Below are 22,961 nucleotides of genomic sequence, written 5' to 3'. Positions count from 1 at the left end.
GGTTTTGTAATTCAAATGCTGCCATGCTTTAAAATAAGTTTGACAGCCCTCCCACTCCCCAGGGGAAAGGGTGAGCCTCACATCGCTCCTCGCTACTCTTCTGGATGAGCAAGGAGGCATTTTCTGGCTCCAAAAGGAGTTCAACCCGACTCTGCTCCTGGCCATGATACGGGGCTGAGAAGGTTGGGGGTGGGTGGGTCGGGATCCTGAGGCAGGTAGGGAAGCCCCTCCAATGGGTGAAACCAGGAAAAAGAAAGCAATTCACTTCTGTATTAAGAGCTATGTCGATACCAAGGTGCACCCTAGAAATTAGCTCGTTAGCTAGATAGGTGATGGCAGTAACAGCCTTGAGGCCTCTCACTACCATGCCATTGGGAACTCGTACACAAGATTCACTCCTGAGCATTTACGCTTGCAGAAGCCATTCTCCACCAGCTTCAGCAGCACTAGAAATTCAGGAGCCAGCACGATTTCTATGAACTATCAACCATAAAAGAGAAATAGATCCTCGCCAAACAGCTCTCTCCAATGGCCGCACGTGGTTAAGAACATAAGAGCGACCCTACTGGGTCAGATCAATGGTCCATCTAGCCCAGGATCCTGTCTTCCGACAGCGGCCAGTGCCAGGTGCCCCAGAGGGAATGAGCAGGACAGGTCATCATCGAGTGATCCATCCCCAGTCACCCATTCACAGCTTCTGGCAAACAGAGGCGAGGGACACCCTCCCATTTCCAAAGGAGGAGTTATTGTGAGGGCAATTCACGTACTGTGCTCATGCCTGTCCAGGCACACAGAATGACTAGCAAATTCCATCCCGAGAGGCGTAAACAGAATTGTGCACTGATCAGACCAATTGCACAGGACAATTAAGAATAATACCCATTACTCCGTTAGTGGAGGAGGAGAAGCAGAGTTAAAAAAAAAAAAGCAAAAAGCAAACCAAAACCCACTTAACAGAGAGAGCTTCAGTCGTTACCCATCAGATTTTGCTCATGTATTTTGTAAACGGCTGGTGGGAAATGCAAGCATCTGGGCGCTGCTGTTTCCACGCTGCCACTGAAAGTCTGTGGAAGATCATTTTTCTGGTATGGCTCAGCAGCTGCAGTGGGCCTGCACCTTCAGCGATACATTTAATAGCATCACAAAGCCAAACTACACACTTCAAACATCCTGTTCACTTGCACCACACAAATACTTCCATCAAGTGACTCTGGTGCGAGTGGAAGGTGCTTAGCTGACAGTCCTGGAGAACCATCTAGTCCCTTGTCTGTCTCTGACAGTGCCAGATGCTTCGGGTAGAGGTAAGAGAACCCCACAGCAATAAATAAATATCTGGGTTAACGCCAGCCTTGGACTTTCTTCTGGAGCTCGCCAAAAGGTGCCAACCAGTGCCCTCCTGTGGTGATGGCACCTATCCTCTGGGAACAGGTCTGAGAATCGTGCACTCATTTCACATAGGCCAACAGACAGTTTCGATGGTCGGTCGCTAAGGTCCTGAACCTATCCCAGCGAAGTCAAGGGGAGCCTTACCATTGACTTCAATGGCTATCAGATCAGCCCCTAATGCCTTGGCTGGGTTCAAGCCAGTGACCTAGTGGTGAAGGATTCCAGCACCCAATAAGAATCCCCCGAGGATTAGCAAACATCCGTCTCTGGCATCAATGGCCCCTCCATCACCATAGTAGCCCCTCCCCCTGCTTCTTAATATTTTTGATGAAAGATTTCCAAGGTCCTCCTTTCAGGAACACCCACGCCTCAGCTGCCTGGAAACGGCAACTCCAGAGTTCATACAGTTCTATCACCTGTGCACAGAGGTGTGAGAATCTTTCAACTGCACATGCAGGCACTTGTGTAGTAGTGCATTTAAGTGTGCACGCAGGCAAAATTACACACTCCCCACAGCTTCATGACTCACTTATAACCAGGATAACCTAGTGTGTGACTCAAAAGCCATTAAACTACCTGTAAGTGCTGCGCTTTTCCTGCATTTCTGTTCCTATCGTTTCTGATAATCCAGAGAAATAGACGCGTCCGACAATCCAGTGATGACGTCCCCACTGAAACACTGGTGATGTCACAAAAGCTGGACTGTGGCATCAATACATGACTCAGAAAGCAGGAGGAGTGAGGAAAAGGTAAATGAGAGACAAATAGCGCTTGGCATTGAGGAGACGAGAGGAAAGGTGCTTAACGGTTTTCGGATCAAGACGTTAAATACTGCAGCTTGCTGGGGTGTGGCAGCCAGGTTTTAAGGCGATGAAAGAAGAAACACCTCAGCGAGGGCTCAACTGATGTAGAAGCCTGTGACTTGTAGAAAGTTGAGCACAAACAAACAATGAACAAAAATATAGTGTCTCCAGAGTTAATACACTGAAATTGAGCTTTGTACCCCACAGGAAGCTAGGGAAGCAGGGTTTTCACAGACCACTGTGCATCTCCTTTGTTTGGTTTGAGATAACAGCAGATGTGAGAGCTCTATCAGATTTCCCAGGAAGTCACCAGTAAGGGAGTGGGTGTAAAAACTACAAGGAACATCATTAGCAAAATCAAATGCATACTTGATGACTCATCTGCACTCTCCTGCTATTGTGTCCTGCTGAGCTCCAGTCAAAGAGAGAGAGAGAGAGAGAATAAATAACCGTTTAGGACTTACACAGTGCCTGCCATCCGTCAAAGCACTTTAGAAAGCTAATGCACCATTCCCTTTTTACAGATGCGGAAACTGAGGCACACGGAAGGGCAATGACTTGCCCAATGACACACAGCAGCAAGTCAATAGCAGACACAGGAACAGAACTCAAACATCCTGACTCAGAGTCCTGTGTCCTGTCCACTGGACCATACCTACCTCCCCGCATACATTTGGTTGAGATATAGCTCATGTTTTCTAGAGGAGAACTGGAAAGAGGCTATGTATGATACAAAAAACACAGGACATTTGCTCTTGTAGGAAATTCCCATGCTGCTGAAGGAAGGATGTTTTCCTGCAGCTGCATTACCAGAAATGTCTCCTAGATTAGCCCAGTTTTATGAACTCTATCCTTTAAATGATGTCAAAATCCAAGATGTACAGGGCACACATGAGAGTAGAATACACAATGCTGGCTCTTTAAGAGAATACTGTCAGTATTTTCAGATATTAAATTTATCTAGCCTCCCTCCCCTGCTTATCGCTTAGCAATCTCCATGGAAGTGTTAATGCCTTTATCCTCTACCACAAGCACTTCTATGTGCTTTTAAAATATACGAGTGCTAGTATCTCAGTTCTCATAAGCTACCCTACGATGAAGGCGAATATGAGCACATGCTCATTCATAAAAAGCCTGCATGCACGTCCAATACTCATAAGCAATCTAGAGCAACAAACCAGCATGTATTACCCAGTGCTCAGAAGCAACCCTACAATAACAAACCACCAGGAGTGCTTCAGCAATGCAGGAAGTTATGGCAATAATGACACAGATTTCAAGTTCTAACCGCCAAAGGAAAAAACAAAACAAAACAAAAGTAAGATACAGGCTTTTAAACGATAAAAGATACATTGTTGGTTCTTTTACATCAGGTTTTTATGGCATGTGTTTTAAACTACTTTGCAAACCAAGATTATACTTTGTCCAAGTAGCTGCTACTCCTCAGGGGCCATATTCTGATTTCATTTACACTGCTGTAAATCAGGAGTAACTCCATTGGTTTATACTTTATTTACATCCACATATCTAACATTCAATCTGGGTTCCAGATTTATTAAAAAAAAAAAAAAAGCTAGATGCAAGTCTGAGACGTCTTCTGCAGAATGAATACCCACCAGCCAAATTGAATATATACATAGGACCTGATTCTTGCTTACATTAAGGTCCCTTTACACCACTCTGGCAATGTAAGAAACTTTAAATTATATTTAAGTTACTTTTGCATCCTTTTAAAGGCCGCTTTACACTGCAAAAATGGTGTAAAGTATCCATGGGGTAAATGTGAATCAAGCCAGCTTCAACTGGATGCGCTAACCTTCTGTGCAGAAAACTTTGGGCCTAATTCTCATTTATTTGCAGTGTAAGAGGGCCTTAAAGTAAATATAATTTGCACTCATATTAAGGCTCCCTTATACTGTCAAAGCGGTGCAACGGGGCTCTAGTGTAAATGAGAAATCGGCCTTTTCATTTTGGTGGCATCTTTTGGGTTGTTTAAAAATAAATCTCTTAACCTAATCATGCTGCTTCGCCCAAATGCAAACATCAGCTCTCTTGAGGGGCAGCAGCATTAGGCCTTGTCAGGACTTGCATAGAAGGACAAACCAGGCACTGCAGGAAGAAATATTGGGGATCCAACTGAGTCAATACTAATCCAACCTCCCACCCTGGTGGTACCTTCTTTGGATAGGACACAGAACTGAAGTTCTGGATACTCTGGATTATTAAAAACCCCAGATCACTTTTCATACATGTAGAGATGTTAACCCCAGTGTTCTGGCCAAATTACACTTTAGAAAACTCCGTTCTGCCTACGAGCATTCCCCCTGCAACTGCGAATGGTTAAGGTGTCCTCCTCCACTCCTTGTCCCAGCCTGTTGTGCAGCTGTCATGGTCCACCCCAGGTGTGACTTCGTTTTTAGGGTGGGAAAAGTGACCCCTGTCTACGCTGTTTGTAGACTGCTTTATGATCCTTTGTAGGAAAGGGACTACAATCATATCACATATTATCACTGGGCAAAAACTTACATCCTTAGTGTTTACTCATTCCAGACTCCCATTGAAGGGCATGGGAGTTTTTGCATGAGTCAGAATGTTAATATTTGACCCATTGATATTATTAACAACAGTGGCAGTGATAATAAAATTAAGGGATTATGATTGTTGTTATCATTGGTTTTGGAAAATTCACCCATGCCCCGTACCGTCCGGTGCCCATCTGCCATGTATTCAGGACCTGGACAGGTATGCTACTGACACCTACAACAGATGAGGCGTATTCTTCTCAAAGGGCTTCAGCCGCCAACAGCCTGATGCTGGGCAGCACTGGTGTTTGAATTCTACATGACTAGGGAATAGTTTCTGAAGCTGTCCAGCCTCTAAGGAGTTAAGTAGCACAGAGTGACTCAGATTCCTCAACCAAACACTCAAAAGTTGCTGTATAACCAGACTTGGCACTTTGAGACAGCTCCACAAATGCAGAGTCTAAAACGCGCTGTCTTCCGTTTGTCAAAAGAAGGCAAGTCCCAGTTAATTGAGGAAACAGAACCCTTCCCTCAACCCCCCTCAAGGCTGCTGCTTATTTTTTCAGAGTGAACATTGTGCAAAGAAAGTAAAATTTAATTCGGTGATTCTCCCTCCACCCCAGCCCCAAGCTGGTGCCTGCTTTTAACTCCATCAGTTCACGAACCCTGGAATCACATCACAGCTGTTCAAGCAAACACAGCAGACTTGCGCCTGACACAAGATGCGCAGCGTCCACCTTTCTCAAAAAATCCTGGTTTATTTCAGTGGTACGGCAGAGATCCATGATCTGTCACCCCACCAGTCTAAGCTGGATGCCAATTATAATAGGACGCACTGTACTGAGGAAATGCCTATCTGGCATTGTACATTATTTCTTACACAATTCATCATATGGAGACACCACACAGAGAAAGGGGGGGGCGGGATGGGAGGGAGCCAAAATAAAATGGTAACGGAAAAATAAAAAACCTCTCCACTTCTTCACTCCTCCAAATATATGCGAGATCCTCTCCCTCCCTCTCGTCTGTACCTTGCTGCAGAAGAAAAAGCTTCCAAAATGTACAGTAGTTTTTTTTTAAAAACTCACTCTAACTACTGCACACGATTCAAAGGAAATATAGGAAACCACAATTCTCAGCTCTCCATAAGAGGCAAATGGAAAGTCACTTAAAGTGACTCCTGTCTTAAAGTGGCAGGATCCATTTTCTTTGTTATGAGCGAAAAAGGAAAACTAAACCAAACCAAACCGTGCAAACTCCAGTAGAATGCAGTTCATCTGCACAGCTGCGAAGGTGCAACTGGTTTGTGCAATGAGAGGTACCATTGTGAGCCATTTTCTTGTACTATCCTAGCAAGTCCAGGTGTCTTCTACATGCTGAGTAGCTGAGCCAGGAGACACTGACAGAGTCCCCAGAGGGTTGCATTCTGCAAAGGAAAAGCCAGCTGGGGATGGGGTTGCTTCACAGGCCAGGTATTAGTGACACAATGCATGGGTGATTCCTAAAACGTTGCAAGTGCACATTAAACTGTCCCTAGTAGTAGCCAGCAGGGGAATGCAGTTTTGTAAGTACACTCCAGACATAGCAGGCGAGAGGAAAGGGGCTAAAATTTTTTTTAAAAAAACCAACCAAGGAAGAACTCACATCAAAGGCAACTTCTCTGTACAGCAGATGAGCAGATCTATCTTCACATCCTTTTTTAAAAAAAATACCAGATGAACTCGGGGGGGGAAATAACGGTATTAACTCCTTGTCTCTCAGAGACACAGGGACTATCACACACCAGGGGAAAGAAAAATCAGAGCATTTTCTTGATGCAAGCAGTTTTGAGTTTACAAAAGGCAGCAGAGCAATGACAGCAGAAGCCAAGCCATGTTTATCTTAGGGGTTCCCGTGACTAATACCAAACCCGCGGAAGCATGACCACATCGACATCTAATAAAAAAAAAAGGGGGGGTGGGGGTAGGGAGAAGGAATTTTTAGCTGTAAAAATAAAAGGCCATTATTGAAAAAAAGCTCTGGGATGACACAAATAGCTGAAATACCTCAGAGCAGAGAAGCATCGTTTTTAACGCTTGCAATTGTGACACTGAATGAAAACAGGGAAGAGGGAAAAACAAAGTTAAGTTAAAGGTACTTTTCAGTGCAATGCAGGACCCCGTAGCAAAGCAGATTACTAAAGAAAACAAAAACCCTCGGAAATAACTCAAGCACATGCTGGGAGCCGAGGTATTAAAAAACCCAGAACACTGACATGTGGCAAATAGCACATTTTCCCCCTCCTCGTCTACAGGCCAAACACAAATAATATTCACATTCCATCAGTGAACAACCCTAAATGACAAAAGGGTGTTTACTTACCTCATTATAAATCTGAGGGATGGAAGGGCTGCGTTCTCCTGTGTGGCGTTTCAATGGAAAAGGAAGGGAATTAAGAGCTGCAGTCTAGCCCTGTGCAGTTCCTCAGTAATCTGTGGATAAAAAGAGAAGTCTTCATTACTGACCACAGGCACGGAGACTTGCAGCGCACGCCCCCTCGAAGCTGCACCAGCCAGTAGCACACAGAAGTTAGTCTACAGGCGCAGGAGACAAGCTGAGCAGAGACCATAGTGATTTATCTGCACCTCTGGTGGAAAGAAAAAGAGGGGAAAAAAAGGAAAAAACCCAGCTCAAAATATAGCAAAGGGGGAAAAGTAGGGCCATAGCATTGGTAGGATGACAGGCCTGGGTGCATGCCAAATCCCGAAGGGAAAAACCCCCACCACACGCCTTTAATCAAAACTTAGCCAAGACCTTAATTAAAAAAGCTCCTACAAAATATCAGATAATAGACTGCATTTTCAGGCCTTTTTGAAAAACAATCTCAGATGGCAACATTTCTAAACTCCTGCCAGAGAAGGGAAAGCTGCCAATTTTAGGTTACAGTATCAAAGACACATATCCTCTGCACCCCAATCTCAGTTACACCAGTGTACACCCAGAGTCACGCTCTTGGCATCAGTGGGATTATTCCTGATTTGCACCAGTGTAACAGAGTGGAATCAGGCCCTATCTCCAGCGACTTCAGTGCAGCTGCTCTGGATTTACACTGGTGTCATGAGAGCAGAATCAGGCTCTATTTGCATTGACTTCACTGCATCTGCTCCTGATTTACACTGGCATAACTGAGAGCAGAATCAGGCTTTACTTGCACTGACTTCACTGCAGCTGCTCCTGATTTACACCAGTGTAACTAAAAGAAGAATGCTGTCCCTTGGTGCGTCTTGTTTCAACAATACTCTCCTCGTAATTTTTAATGATTAAAAGATAAAAAGGATTGTCCCCACATTCTCTGTTGGGAGAAGCAGTTAGAGCACTTGAAACCCCATGTGAAGCCAATCTAGATTTCCACAGCATAAAGACCAAATTCCTTTTCAAATTAGGCTTATTATGTATGTAGCTCCATAAATGTAGGGAATTATTTGTCATCTAATCTTGACAATCAAGTGGAATTTCAATAAAAGTCTTAGGCTGGACACCATCCAAACTGATTCTGATACAGTAATATTTATAAGTGCATATGGTTAGACTGTGTATGGGAACAACTACAAAATGATTTTGAGAAGATGGCCTGGGGATCAACAGATTGGAGTACTGGGTCTAAAACGACTTTTGGCTTTGATGGTAATAAAACGCATGTGGTTTTGACGTAAGCCTCAAAAGCAACCAAACATTTCTCAGTTGTATTGTCATTGCTATATACTACAGAGAATCTGTGTCATATTTTGTACTATTGTCTTATATAACGTGGACAACCCGCATCATGTGCTCCTTTACAGTTCCCGACACAAAGATAAAGATTCTCTCTTGTTCCAGATCTGTATACTATGGAGAAGCAGTATATAATAATACTCACTAGTTTGCACTACTGTAGTGACTTTCCTTTAAAGGATCTCAAAGTGCAACACAAACCTATTCTGATGAGAAACAGAAGTTTCGAAAAATGTTGTAATCTCCCTCTTCTCCCACTTCCCCGTTTTCCAGCGCGATCTAATGAGCACTATTACGTTATGCCCACTTTACAGGTGGATCACCGGAAACACAGCAAGATGAAGTGGCATGCCAAGGTTACACAGCAAATCAGAGTGGGAACAGTACCCAAGTGTCCTGCTCACACCTCAAGACAACTACCACCTTTACACGCCACAGCCTCATCCCAGGAAACTTCTGCATAGGCCTAATTGTAAGTATGTGAGTAGTCCCTGAAAGTCAAAAATGTACATAAGTCTCTGCAGGCTCAGGGATTATAGTTCAATAGTATATATGACAGGAAAACTATATAATCCCCTCTCCTTTATAGACCTCTATACCATGGAGAACACATTCAATGCATCACCTTGGTAGTATGTCACATATTCTCTAGAGAACATCACTAGCATGCTTGTCTTAACAACTGTTTTGCAAAATTTAGAAAGGACCTATGTTTTTAAAACAAACACAAACACAATAGCATGCCCACATAGTGTGTACGCACAGTGACCATGTGTTAACATGCACAAAGACATACACATACAGTGAGAAGTAAAATGAATGCAGGGTCACCTGCTTTCAGCAAAATTGGTATAAGTCCACAGTAAACTTCACTGAAGCCAATAAATTTAGGCTGGTGTGAGATGAAACTTTTAGCCCATGTATTGTGCTTTGTTGGAAAAGCAGACCAACAGTAAAACAATGAATATTATAATACAGGCTGTATTCATATAATTGTTTTGCATCCACTTACATGAAAACATTTGTCATTGTCACAGAGAGAGATTCTAGTTCCACACAATAAAAGGACATTTTCCTTTCAAAGTTCTCTGCTTTTGCCTTGGTCAAGACATTTCTCATGTGACATAAATCAAAGCCAGGTGCATCTCTTTGCATTCAATGTTTTGCTAATAAACACAGCTGAAAATATATGGCTGTATTAAAATAAAATCCATCCCATTCGCTTTAAGATGCATGACTAATGATCACTTCACTTGCAGGTGGTATTGATTTCCATCTGGAACTAAACCTGTTTAAGGTATTAGATATTAACAATGAAGAATCCTGTTCTATCACACTTTGAATTGATTCCATGACACCCAACACACATTTGCTTGTTTTTACTGGGCACTGCAGACTGCAGGCTAACATACTGCTCCATGGGCTACGATAGCGAAAATTTTGCTCGCTGCACTCACATTTACCTATATGCCTGGTGTCTGGCAATTGCAGATGGAGCAGTCACATGGAATGCTGCTCAAACAGCCACTGTGCACAGAGATGTCCCATTCTGCACTCAGATGTTTGTGCCAGCTGATTGAATATTCATTTGTTCCTGATTTCCTTTCACTTCTGCCAGATGCTCACACAGAAGTGAAGGCTGGCAAGCTGGGTGCCTGTTGACTCAAAGACCTGATGATATTTACTTGCCACTTGGAGGAGGACAGCAGAGGTCATTCCTAGGAAACCAGTGGCCATTACTGAGATGGGGGAGAAAAAAGTGACCATGTGAGTTCCCTCACTGCATTGTCAGAAAGACTATGGCCACCATGTTTTTTACGGATTGTCCCAAATCGATGCCCCGGATCCAAAGACTCAGTCTTTGGGGAGATTTCCCAGCTCTGATTTTTGTAAATTTCCCCTAGACTCAAAGTGAGCCAAACCCAGCTCTCATCCCAAATGGTGGGGTTGTCAAAACCCAGCTCCAGCTCAGGACCCACATTCTGCTCCTCGGGTCCATCTTTAGGGCTCAGCATCAGGGCCAAACATTCAAAAACAGACTCCAAAATTGCACCTGGAAGTGTCGCAAACACAAACCCCACCTTTGCACTAGTGATGTGGCAGAACCAAACCTCAGCCCTGAACATCCCACATTTGGTGAACGTTTGGATCCTGATCCAAACTCCTCAGCTGGGACCCATCTCTGATTTGGACATGCCCAAGGTGTCTGGAGCATGCAGGTTGGGTAAGCAGCTGTCTGCCCAGTGAGAAGGTCCAAAGGAAGGTTCTTGGAGGCCATTGTACAAATCTGTCTGTAACAGGGTGGCTTGCCCCTTAAGGACTGGAGGGCCTGGGGCTAATCACCCCAGATTACTGAATGAGTCACAGCCAAGACAGATCATCTGATTCCACTCTAAGAAGCAGCAGGAAGCTGCAAGGAGAGGGGCAGTGTAGGAAACTGCAGAGTGTGAGAAAGGTGCCTGCAGAGAAGACCCTGATAGAAGGAGAGTTTGGAGGCCAGAGCCCAATGCGGGAAATCCTGCCTGTGTTTGGGCCTGGAGCTCAGAGCCAGAAGGCTGAGCTCCAGCGAGGAAGACCTGGGAGGACTGGCTGTGAGAACAGACTGACCGAAGAAAGAGCTCTAGTTGTCAGAGAAGATGTCACAGTATGAACTTTTGTATTACGGTGACGGACTTTATTTTGGGACCTGAGGACTGTTTTGAACCTTTTATTAAACCTACCCCAGGCAAAGGTGGTGTTAACCCAGGGAGAAGTCTGTGTGCAAGTTCTTAAGGGGCCCTGAAGAGGGGGAAACAGAGTCAGGGTTCCACAGAGAAATCTCTGGCCACAAGGGGGTGCTCAAAAGGCAGCTGACCCTATTACAATATTCTCAGAACTCTTAAGGTCAGTGTACCCAATGTTACCAGCACTTGGCATTCAATTGTTCCTTGCTTCAGACACAAACATCCACAATCCAAGTAACTACAACCTATAAATCAGAGATGAGGACAACAAATACTTCCAACCCTTGACCCTATATCCACCCATAAGTCCAGTATTTCCATATTTGCCCAGTGATGCAGGATAGTCTGCTACATCGTCATCTGAAATTCTGGCACACCCACATGGACTAAATGCAACTGCTGTACAGCATCATACCTCTAGCTTGTGGGCAGTCATTTCAATCAATCGACAAGGAATGGGTTACTTGGGCCACAGGGTGTCCCATTCACCCAAAGGAAAGAGCAAATTAAAATGGCAGAGGTTTCTTCCATGGCATTTCAAGTCAGACAGGAACTCTCAGATGGACATTTAAGTATTAAATACATTTATTATTGAAAACACATTTACATGGCAACATTAATTTACCACAGTGCTTAACACAGAGAGAGAAGGCACTGACCGCCTCCTGATCAGCTTTTAGTCTATGGGAGACAAGACCAACACAAGAGACAGGGCAAGATGAGGAAAGGGTGAGTGTGGGGATTACTAATGAGGAGAAGGCTAGAGGGTCTGAAGGAGTGGAGAAGTGTCAGTCGAGATCTGAAGCAGCTAACAAACAACACTCTCTTTTGATGCCAGAAGGTGTTCCCTGTATCCCGGCCAGAGCCTTGACAACATCTCAATTTCTCCATCGCCTATATGGTCACCATCTTTCCAGCCCTCACCTCAGCACCTCCACTGTCACTCTTCGATCCCTGAGCTGTGATTTTCCATGTACAGTGGGCAGCCATGTATTTTCAGTCAAAGGGATATTTTAGATGAAGGTAAATGACAAAACAAGAAAGAACAAAAGTAACTTGTCCCTGAGATAGAGAGAGTACTGTGTGCGTGTCTTTCTCCTTCGTAACATGCTGCATTTTTTCTCCCACACAAAGTAGCTGGCAGGCAGACTCCTGAGAAATTTTAAAGCACAGTGCAGAAAATAAAGGTGCAATATGTTTGTGGACATTTTAGTTCAAAAATTTGAGCCTTTTTTGGACCAGCTCCAGGAAGTAAAATTGAAGAGCAGATAAAAGAGGCGACAAGTTGGTGGAAGAAAGAAAAGAAAAAGGAAACAAGACTGAACTGATATGCTGATTCCTTCTGGATGGCTACAGTCAGGGATCCGCTAAGGCTTCTCATTTTCTTGGTCTTTCTTCTCCAAGTAAACTGACAAACCCTAACCCTTTCCTACCCCCACCCAACTGGGGGTTTCTTAGAAATTCATTTTCTGAATCCGGCCCAATCTAGCTCTGGGAAAGGCACGATGTTCAGCCTGAATCCAAAAGAACAGCTACACCAGCTGAAATATAATTCCACTGAGACGTACCAGACTAACACTGGTCCTAAATCTGCAATAGCTTTTCTTCTATTCCATCTCCCTTTAACAAAGGCTACAGCTTGCGTGCTACAAATAGGAAGAAAAGACCCACTCTGTGTTACACATTCAGACAGACGGACACGCGTGTATATTGTGAAGGCTTATTCACAGGCACACACGCATGCAGGTACAGTTACACTCAAAACACACCTGCAGTCCCATACACACCCAATACAGTAATACACTCACGCACAAACTCAAATGTGCGCGCACACACACACACACACGCTGTTTTCATATATTGTATACAGCCTCATGCAGACAGACACACAAACGTATAAGCCCAAAATGTTCCAAAGTGGCCACTAACTTAAGGGGCCTCAGTTTCAGGGGTGTGTGTCTTGAGGCACCTTGGATGTAATTTTCAGAAAGTGCTGAGCACCCACAACTCCGTTAGAAGCCAACGGGCTCTGTGAGTGCTCAACATGGGCCAGTGGATCGAGCGCTAGGCTGGACTAGAGGGTTCTGTTCCTGGCTTTGCCACCCGGCTGCTGGGTGACCTTGGGCAAGTGCCGTCTCTGTGCTTCAGTTTCCCCATCTGTAAAATGGGGATAATGATACTGACCTCCTTTATAAAGCACTTTAAGATCTAGGGATGAAAAACACGAGATACGAGCTAGGTCTGATTATACGCACACCTGTACCCCTCCCTAGCACTTTCAAGCAGCCATTTATCTGACACTTAAGTTGCGAACAACAGGTCAGTCAGAGCTAGGATTGCCAACAGTCCCTTGTTACAAGGGAGGTCCCTTATTTTTCCATCTCTGTACAATAAGATCAGGAGTTGCTGAGTGATGCCAAAAGCAGCAAGAAATACCCGTGGCGAATGTAGGTGAGTGCTGCTTATTAATTATTACATAAATAATAATAATAATATCAGGAGGAGAGGTGGGGCGGGCATGCTAGGAAAACAGTCCCTTATTTTTGAAATACAATGTTGGCAACCTAATCAGAGGCCGCACTGTCACTATAAATAACACATTCCAATTTCAATCTGTTTTATATTCCTATTTCTTTAAAAAAAAAAACCTGCCTGAGATTAGGATTTAGGCTTTCCAGCCCCCCCTAGACCTTATGGGAAACTGCAGGACAGTGACAGGGCAGCTATTTGTACAGTCCTTAGGCTAACAAGATGTAGCATCCCTCACCAGCCTCTCACAGACATTCAATATGGGAATCCTGTTAATGAAAGGAAAACAGAGCAAGGCGGAGAAGCGGAGGCCCAGGGTGTGGTAATTCAAGAAGGCAGGACTGGAGTCATGAATGAATCCTTTCACTGTGGTCCAGGGAAAGCCAGTGGCACAGAGGGTTGAGGAATTCAAGAGTTCCGTACACCAACACAAGCAGCGGAATACATTAACAGGAATACGGAGACATGACTTTCCTTTAATTAGCAGTGTTGTTGTTGCCGTGTCGGTCCCCGGATATTAGAAAGCCAAGGCGGGCGAGCGAGGGAGCATCTTTTACTGGACCAACTTCTGTCGGTGAGAGAGACACGTTTTTGAGCTCTCCAGAAGAAGAGCGCTGTGTGAGCTCGAAAGCTTGTCCCGCAAAAGGTATCACCCCACCCGCCTTGTCTCTTTAATTAGCAGACGGGGGTGAAGGTGGAAGAGGTGCGCTGAACGGGGAGAATGCCACGTCTGGCGGCTAATCGCACAGACTGGCAGTTACAAAGAAAAGAGGAAGAAAAAATATATCTCTATCCGCAGTAAAAGAGTCCCGCTTCCCAAACTGTAAATCGCTGTCTTTATTTTTTCCTGTAATTATGTCTCTAAGGGATAACTAAAATTTACATTTTTGCAGGACCTGTATAGTTTATTCAGAGGCCTGTTTAGTGCAAGGCTCAGCTAATAAATAGACTTATTGATACTTGCGCTTATACATTATACTAAATACACATTCAGACAACTGGCCTATTTTACACCAAACTATATTGTGAACAAATTATTCTCTTTTCCAGCACGGTGCGGGCACACACAGACACACACTATATATACACACACTCTCCAACCCCCAGCTGAGCTATGAATGGCTGTAGTGTACAGAATTACTTTATACTAACGGCTTTCAAAACACTCAGAGAGAAAAAAAAAAGTCCAAAGATTCCTTCAGACTCTCTCTCTCTGTCCAAGTTTATTTCACCTTTCTCCCCTCACGTTCCCGTCCAAAAAAATAAAAAGAAGAGGAAATTATTCCTTAATACCCCGGTACAAAAATAAGTTAACCTTTCTCTCCTTTGTCTTCCCATTGCAGCCAGAACAAACTTCTCTTTCCTGCCTCTCATTAGGGGATAATGCTCCAATGAAATATTTACCCCTCCTGCTCCTAATTTGTTTGAAATGATTTACACAAATATTCTCTAGAAATTTATTTCCAGCATCAGCAGTGCTTTAACCTGTAGGCCCAGGGTTCGAATCCTGCCTAGGTTCGGAATAGTCATAATTTTTTACCGTATGAGGGTTGTGCTGTGGCTCATATGGAACGAGTCCAATACCAAACCAGGAGTCCACGTTAAAAAAAAACACCACTAGGCAAACCCTTGGGCTTTATTCACCTCCACGGGCTAGATGACAACCGCGGAGCAGAGCAAAAGTTACAGGTGACTTCTGTCAGGTGCAACCCCCAGCCAACAGAATTCCTGCAGTTGGTGTCTCGGTGCACAGCCCAGGGCAGTCTCCCCTCGGATGGGGAGGAGGTGTGAGGTAGGTTAGATAGCTGGGAAACAAAGGGCTGAATGGGCTACACAGCGTGAACTGCTCCAATCAGGTAAGGCGCACTGGCCGAGCAGCGTGAGGGAAGCTGGCACAGCTGCTGCCTATGCTGCACCCGTGTGTGGGATCGTATTTATTTATTTGGGTTTCTTTATAAATGTACCTTCCAACACTCTAGGCACAGAGTGAACAGGGGGTAAATAAAGGCCATCAGTCACCAGGGCCAAGTGATCTCACTGCAGAGCTCAAACAGCAATTCTGGGAGTAGAAAGTGAACTCTGATTGGGATATGTGGTCCAGCCGCCTTGAAATGCTGCAATATGGAGTCTGAATCAGAGCCATCTGCATTTGGATTGATGCTACACCACTATAAGAGGAAAGGCAGGGCACGGGCAATGGTGTTGCCGTAGGCCAACACAGCCAGTTAGCCACTATCTGTGTCGATGTGCATGCAAACTCTTTTTAGGCTTCAGGGAAGATGAGATGTAGAGGAGCCCCATCCTGGCCCCATTTGTACACAGCACTGAACAATCCAGTACTTTGGGCCCATGTGGTACCCTCCACTCAGCATAGGCCCAGTCCATGTATAACAGTCAGGAAAGATGGGAACCACTAGACTAAGGTGCATGATCAGAGCTGGGGCCAGGTTCTAGCCAGCCCTATTAGTCCCTCACTTTTATGACTACTTAATCCATTCACAAATGCAATGAAAAAAAGAGCGCCTATAAAATTTATTAGAGGTGGAACCCAACCCAAATACCCCCAAACGCAGAGGAAGTGCTGATCTGGTTCCAGGTCTCTTGGCTGACTCCCTAGCTCTGCAACAGACCAAAGCAAAACCTAAGATGTGACCTCTCCCTTTCCCCTTCCAACCCAAACACTGGGGGGCGGGGGGGGGGGGGGGCTCAGATCCCCATCAGGAACTGCTAATGGCTCCATCTACATCATGGCTTTGAGCAGCCTGGACTTAGAGAGTTTGGAACAGGAGTAGGACTTGAACTTGGAAATGCAAGGCAGGCAGAACACAAACTAGGCAAAAGGGTGACCCCAGAACACCCACCTTGGGAGGGGACCTGATTGGGTCCAGGAAATCAGGAATGGGCCCTTTTTGCTTTCTACCTCTTTTTTTCCATCAGGACTTGTTCTGAATCTTTGTAAGGGGTATTTTTTAGTGAGTTGCTTCAGGCAGTAACTCAGATGTCCCATCGCTAGCGATCAGAAAGCCCACCCGTGGAATCAACAAGCTACAGCAGCAAAAGCACTGGAGAGTGAAAAGCTTTTCCTGCCGAAAATGCCTATCACTGGGAAGAGGCATTAACTCGCACGTAGGTCTTGCGATAATTTCTGTCACTCATCACTCGCGGCCTCACCCTGGAGCACCAATATTAGCACCCGGGGTTAAGAGGGCAAACCCGCTGGGTGTCTTAACCTCAAACGATAACAGGCTTATCATTTGTTTAGCTAAAGAGTGAGGGGAGACAAGTCATTCTCTAAAGCCTCCCAAAGCAATCCAGGGTGGAGCTGCTAAGGGAGAAATATCGCTCATTCACACCCAACAGCTAAACGTGCAACTATGGCAAACCTTCGAATGCATAAACACTCCTCTGTGCCTCTGGACTTCCAGCAAGCTGGACACATAGATGGCATTATATTTCGCTGGCCCCAGATCTTGGGCATAATATTTTTTTTAGCAGTGGACTAAATATTTTTAACATATGCAAACATGCATGCCTAAAGCCGCTTACAGAACCCGGGAGCGGTGACGCTGATGGGCATCCAGGGCAGAACAATGTCGGCATTCTGCTTCCCATGCAGCGCGTCCCTGCTGAGACGATGCCCTGGGTGTGCAGCTCGAGAGAAGCGGGGCCGGGGGGAGGAGGGAGTGGAAGCTTTCAGGCTAATTTTATAACTACGCCAGAATGGAGGAGTCAAAATTCGCTGAATAAGAGGAGCAAAAAATCCAGCAGCAGGCATATAGATCACTGACAGGTTCAGGGAGGATAGATAGATTGATAGATATTTAAAACAGTGGCTCTCAACCTTCCAGACTACTGTACCCTTTTCAGGAGTCTGATTTGTCTTGTGTACCCCAAGTTTCATCTCACTTTAAAACTACTTGCTTACAAAATCAGACACAGAAATACAGAAGTGTCACAGCCACACTAGGACTGAAAAAATGGCTGACTTTCTCATTTGACCATATCATCCTAAAATAAATCAACTGGAATGTAAATATTGTACTTACGTATCAGTGTATAGTGTATAGAGCCGGGTAAACAAGTGATTGTCTGTATGAAATTTTAGTTTGTACTGACTTCCCTGGTGCTTTTTTATGTAGCCTGTTGTAACACTAGGCAAATATCTAGCTGAGTTGATGTACCCCTGAACTCTACGTACCCCTAGGGTACATGTACTCCCGGTTGAGAACAGATCTAAAGAACTTATATGACCCCATTACTGTAGTATCTGATCACCTCACAGTCGTTAATGTTAATTTATCCTTTCAATATCCCTGGGAGGTAGGGACATGCTATTACCTCTATTTTACAGATGGGGAAACTGAGGCACTTGGAGTGGCTTGCCCAAGGTCCCATGGGATAAATACACATGGAGAGTTCTCAGGGAAACAAAATGATCCTAGGTACACAAGAGAAGGAGTGACTCGAGGCAGAGGTAGTTGGAGACTGAGCCTTTCACCTTGGCATAACTGTCAGCAATGACTGAAAAGCGTTATAATCTGAGGCATACTTAGCAGTCCTCGTTAAGCAAGCTGGTGATTGCAGTCCATATTCTTAGTGGGCTGGTCTTCTCGTCACAGCTGACACTCTTGGTTGGAATTTTTGTAATAGGGGCTGGGGATCACATGGGCCATCAAAACTGAAATGTCCATTTGCCTCTCCAAGAGATAGTTGAGGCAAAGTGGCTGCACGGCCGCTCTCTAAGCTGGGCCCACGTGGTGGAGAAATGGAAGAGTTATGAGTCTAGTATGAAATGCACTTAAAAAGATCTAACCCTCCTTACTGACCACTTACCTGTAGATATAGGGCCAGGCTTGTACGGATCACAACAGACACCTACATTTGCACATTCAAATACCCACTGTGCATATGCAAATAAGGTACATGCACCAGACAGGTACTCCCAACAATGGATAACTGCACACAGATTGGGCCTGTGCGAATGTACGTGCCTAACTTTTAACATCTGACCCATACATAGCAATTGTATCACTTATATGAATTGATTATATACGGGAATTGCAGATGTTTAGAGAGGAGAAATGTTTGAGATTCTCAGCGATAAGGAGCCAGAAATTAGTCTTATAGGTCATCATAAGGAAAAGAGCCAAATGGTCCTTGAGAATATGGTCTGCACAAGCGGACATATTTCTGGGCAACAGCTATGCCAGGAATACAGTGTTATCCAATCTCTCACTAATGCAAATTGATCTACAGCCATCAGAGCAGTGACTTGGTGCCAGTTTTGCCCTATTGCATGTGGCTGAGTGAAATGCTGCTTAGCCATGTGTGACAGATTGGTATCAATGAAACTTTAAGTGCAGTGTTAGAATGATGCACTTGCAGGGATGTTGCCAAGTGAATGAGCGAACAAATGCCAAGGTGCAGGGGGAATAGTAAGGATAATCAAATATGAGACATGAGGTATTAAACTTTTGTTGGTGCCTTCATCCAACCTGCTCCACTCTTGCACGTCGGGTTCCCTTTCATGCTAACATTTGCTTTGCACTTGGCCACTTTGTGTGTGAAATTAACACAGGTGCTGCATTTTCTTCTGCAGTGAAACACCATGGGGCAGGAGCAGCGCCTTTCTCCCACACTCTGCAATCTTCTCTGTTTACATCTTTCCAACTACTCAACTTCCTGCCCCTGCTCGTCTCTCCTACAATGAAACTGTCACTTCAGCCATAACAACATGTTTACACCTGCTCTTGTCTTGACCAGTTTACTGTCTATCCTCAGGTTTGTTGTGGCTATTTCCTTGTGGGGGAGAAAAGAAAAAGCCCAGTCATATTCCTCTGCAACTTCTGTGATGGGGTTCAGACACAGAGACCCCCTTGGGACTGTCACCTGATGTGCGGAGACTACCTCTGAGCCCGTTTTCCCTGCCATTTTGGGCTTCCAGAACCTGCCTTGTTGAGCCAGACACGCCAGCCTGCTGCAACACAGACCCAGGGTCTGAACCACGCTCTCAAAGCTGCAGACTTAACTGAAAGCAGCTTAAGAAGTGCTCCTGTCTCCGGCACCCAGACACCCAGCTCACAATGAGATCCAATCCCCAAATAAATCCATTTTACTCTGTATAAAGCTTATACAGGGTAAGTTCATAAATTGTCCACCCTCTATAACATTGATAGAGAGATATGCACAGCTGTTTGCTCCCCCATGTATTAATCACTTATTCTGGGTTAATTAATAAACAAAAGTGATTGTATTAAGTATAAAAAGTAGGATTTAAGTGGTTTCAAGTAATAACAGACAGAACAAATTAAGTTACCAAGCAAAATAAAACAAAACACGCAAGTCTCAGTCTAATACATTAAGAAACTGAATACAGGTAAATCTCACCCTTAGAGATGTTCCAATAAGCTTCTTTCACAGACTAGTCTCCTTCCTAGTCTGGGCCCAATCCTTGCCCCTTGTACAGTTCCTGTTAGTTCTAGCTCAGGTGGTAACTAAGGAATTTCTCATGACTGCAGCCCTCTTTGTTCTGTTCCACCCCCTTTTATAGCTTTGGCACAAGGTGGGAATCCTTTGTCTCCCTCTGGGTTCCCCCTCTTCCTTCTAAATGGAAAAGCATGAGGTTAAAGGTGGATTCCAGTTCAGGTGACATGATCACATGTCCTGCGAGACTTCATTACCCACTCCCTGGCACACACGTATACAGGAAGTCTTACAAGTAAACAGAGCCATTTACAACCAATTGTCCTGGTTAATGGAAGCCATCAAGATTCTAAGCAACCATTAGTGGCCCACACTTTCAATAATTACAATAGGACCTCACAGATAGCTTCATATTTCTAGTTTTAGATACAAAAATGATACATACATACAAATAGAATGAACACACTCAGTAGATTATAAGCTTTGTAATGATATCTTACAAGAGACCTTTTGCATAAAGCATATTCCAGTTACAACATATCCACACTTACAAACATATTTTTATAAAAATATGGAGTGCAACGTCACAACTTCCTTTGCTTTATAAGCTACAGGACCCTACTTTGCAGAGAGGTCAAGCAGCTGCAAATCCCAAAAGAGTCAACTGTTATTAGTGACTAAACCAAAATCTGTTGAAATAAATGGAAAGATTTTCATGGACTACCACGGGCTCTGGATCAGGCCCCAGAGCACTACAGGGATCTGTGGCCTGATTTTTTGTATTTCATAAAAACGTTCCCCTGTGCACACCATTCTATAGAAAACCATTTGCACACGCAAATGTAGGTCAAATGCAGGCGTACCCTGTTAGAAGAGCTGAGCACCCACAATTCCCATTGAAGGCTCTGGGAGCTGGGGTCACTCAGTCCTCGGAAAGCTGGGCCAGGGATTTTTAGGAGCTGAGCCCTTGATGTGGGATTAATGGGGGATGTTAAAGGGACAAAAAGCAACCACAGCCAGCACGTTCAGGCCAATCACCAGCAGGTTTCATTACCAACAAGCCTGCATGTGCCTTTTCCTGTGTTGATAGCTAGCAGCATATCTGGATGGAAACAGAAGCTTTTAAGAGGACCAGTGTAGTGTAGTGGGCAAGGCACTGGCATGGGATTCAGGAGAGCTGGGTTCCGTTCCTAGCTGTGCTGGTGATGGTGGGCAATTGCTTTCCGTTCTTGTTTCTCCTCCCACATCTTGGCTGTTTGACTCTAACCTCTCTGAGGTGGGGACTGTCTCTCACAACGTTTCTAGCACAACAGGGCCCTGATCTTGATTGGGCCTTCTAGGCGCTACCATACCACTTGTAATAAATGTTGATAATAATATTAAATAAGCAGCCATCATAACCCTGCCATATATAATCTGAGATTTCTCAATAGATTGATTAGCCCTTGAGATGTCCCAAAGCCAGAAAGGTGGATTCATTTCTAGGATCCTCAAGTTCAGAATCACAGTTTCATCTGACTCATGATAAAGAGAGGGATCAGGACTCAACTCTGGGGCTTAAGATCCAGGGTTTTGTTCCTTTAAGTATTTCATGTATCACCAGACTCTAAAGCTCTCTCTCTCTCTGTACACAAGAGAGCATGCACCGCCATGTGTCCCTACTACATACCTCCACGCTATGGCTCTTTTTGAGCTGCAAACCAATACTTATAGTTACTAAGTAGCTGTTTCAAATTTCAACACACCTGCATATAGCGTAATGCACAGGAAGCTGTAAGGGATGTTACTTTCCACACCAAGCGCCGGATTAAATGCAAGTGGATACATGTATTCCCAGAGTTCATGCCAAACCCTTCTGGACAGTCGCACTAGCTCAGTATGATTGACAGCACTACCCAGGGCAGTCCCAGGATCAGAATCACTGGGGTATTGTAGAACATGACGAGGGTGCACTGACAGAGTTTGTGAAGGCAAGGGGGGAATCTCAAAGCTAGAATTGCAGGGGATATCCAGGGTCAAGGTTAAGAAAAATACACAAGAGCTTCTGGCAGTCCCAAATTAGAATCAGCCGTGGTATTACTCTGGCAGTGACACTGTTAGGTCAAAATCTGGGCCAAAACATATTTTTTGTAATAACAGAGTTTTATAAAACCTAAGGCCAGGTCTGCACTAGAAACTTTTGATGCTATAGCAAAATTGATTAGGGTGGTGACTTTTCTATACCAGCAAAACCCCAAATGTAGATGCAGTTATACTTGTAAAAAAGTGCTTTTGCTGATATAAACGATACTGGCTAAAGCACTTGGCTGCTGGTGTACACTGCGTCTACACTACAGCCTGGATTACCCCTCAGGCTAGCAGAAATATTTGCTTTGCTGTTTGCGTTCTGAATCCAATAAAAACAGTTCTTTAAAACAACCAGACCCTTGCCATTTTTGCAGCTCCAACAATTGCAGCATTGGACCAACGCATTTATTACTTGTATTACCATAGCGCCTAAGAGCTCCGGCCATGGACCAAGACCCCGATTGCACTGGGTGCTGTACAAACACAGAACAAAAAGACAATCCCTGCCCCAAACACGCATGAGAAACTGCAAGCGAAACTGACTGTAAGCAGAACGACACTTGGTGCTAATGGAAGTGGTAGCACTGACTAGAACCGGGCATACTATAGGACAGGGTAAGTTTTCTATCTGGATACTTATAGGGTCCCTGGCTACCCTAGTATCCAAACAAGGCCAGATTACTTCTGTTCTGACCTGCTATTCCAGACCAAGCCTCCCCATGCAGCTTGCCAATACATGTCTGTGCTGACCCGCGGTT

General features: G+C 44.6%; 1 protein-coding gene across 2 annotated transcripts in view; it reads right to left on the bottom strand.

Annotated features, from left to right (window-relative positions):
* The window catches only part of ZNF469 (zinc finger protein 469), a 117,651-nt gene that overhangs the window by 94,563 nt on the left and 127 nt on the right, over positions 1–22,961 (bottom strand). The window contains exon 2 of one of the 2 annotated variants that reach the window (XM_074968889.1): positions 7,073–7,182. The gene's annotated coding sequence lies outside the window, so the exon portion shown is untranslated. Of the gene's footprint in view, positions 1–7,072; positions 7,191–22,961 lie in introns of those variants that run through there. The other variant, XM_074968890.1, reaches the window with a different exon arrangement.

The sequence above is a fragment of the Natator depressus genome, chromosome 12, assembly GCF_965152275.1.
Source record: "Natator depressus isolate rNatDep1 chromosome 12, rNatDep2.hap1, whole genome shotgun sequence".
NCBI classification, from domain to species: Eukaryota; Metazoa; Chordata; order Testudines; family Cheloniidae; genus Natator; species Natator depressus.
Note: the sequence above shows the minus strand (reverse complement) of the source record. Positions and strands in the feature narration are given on the sequence as shown.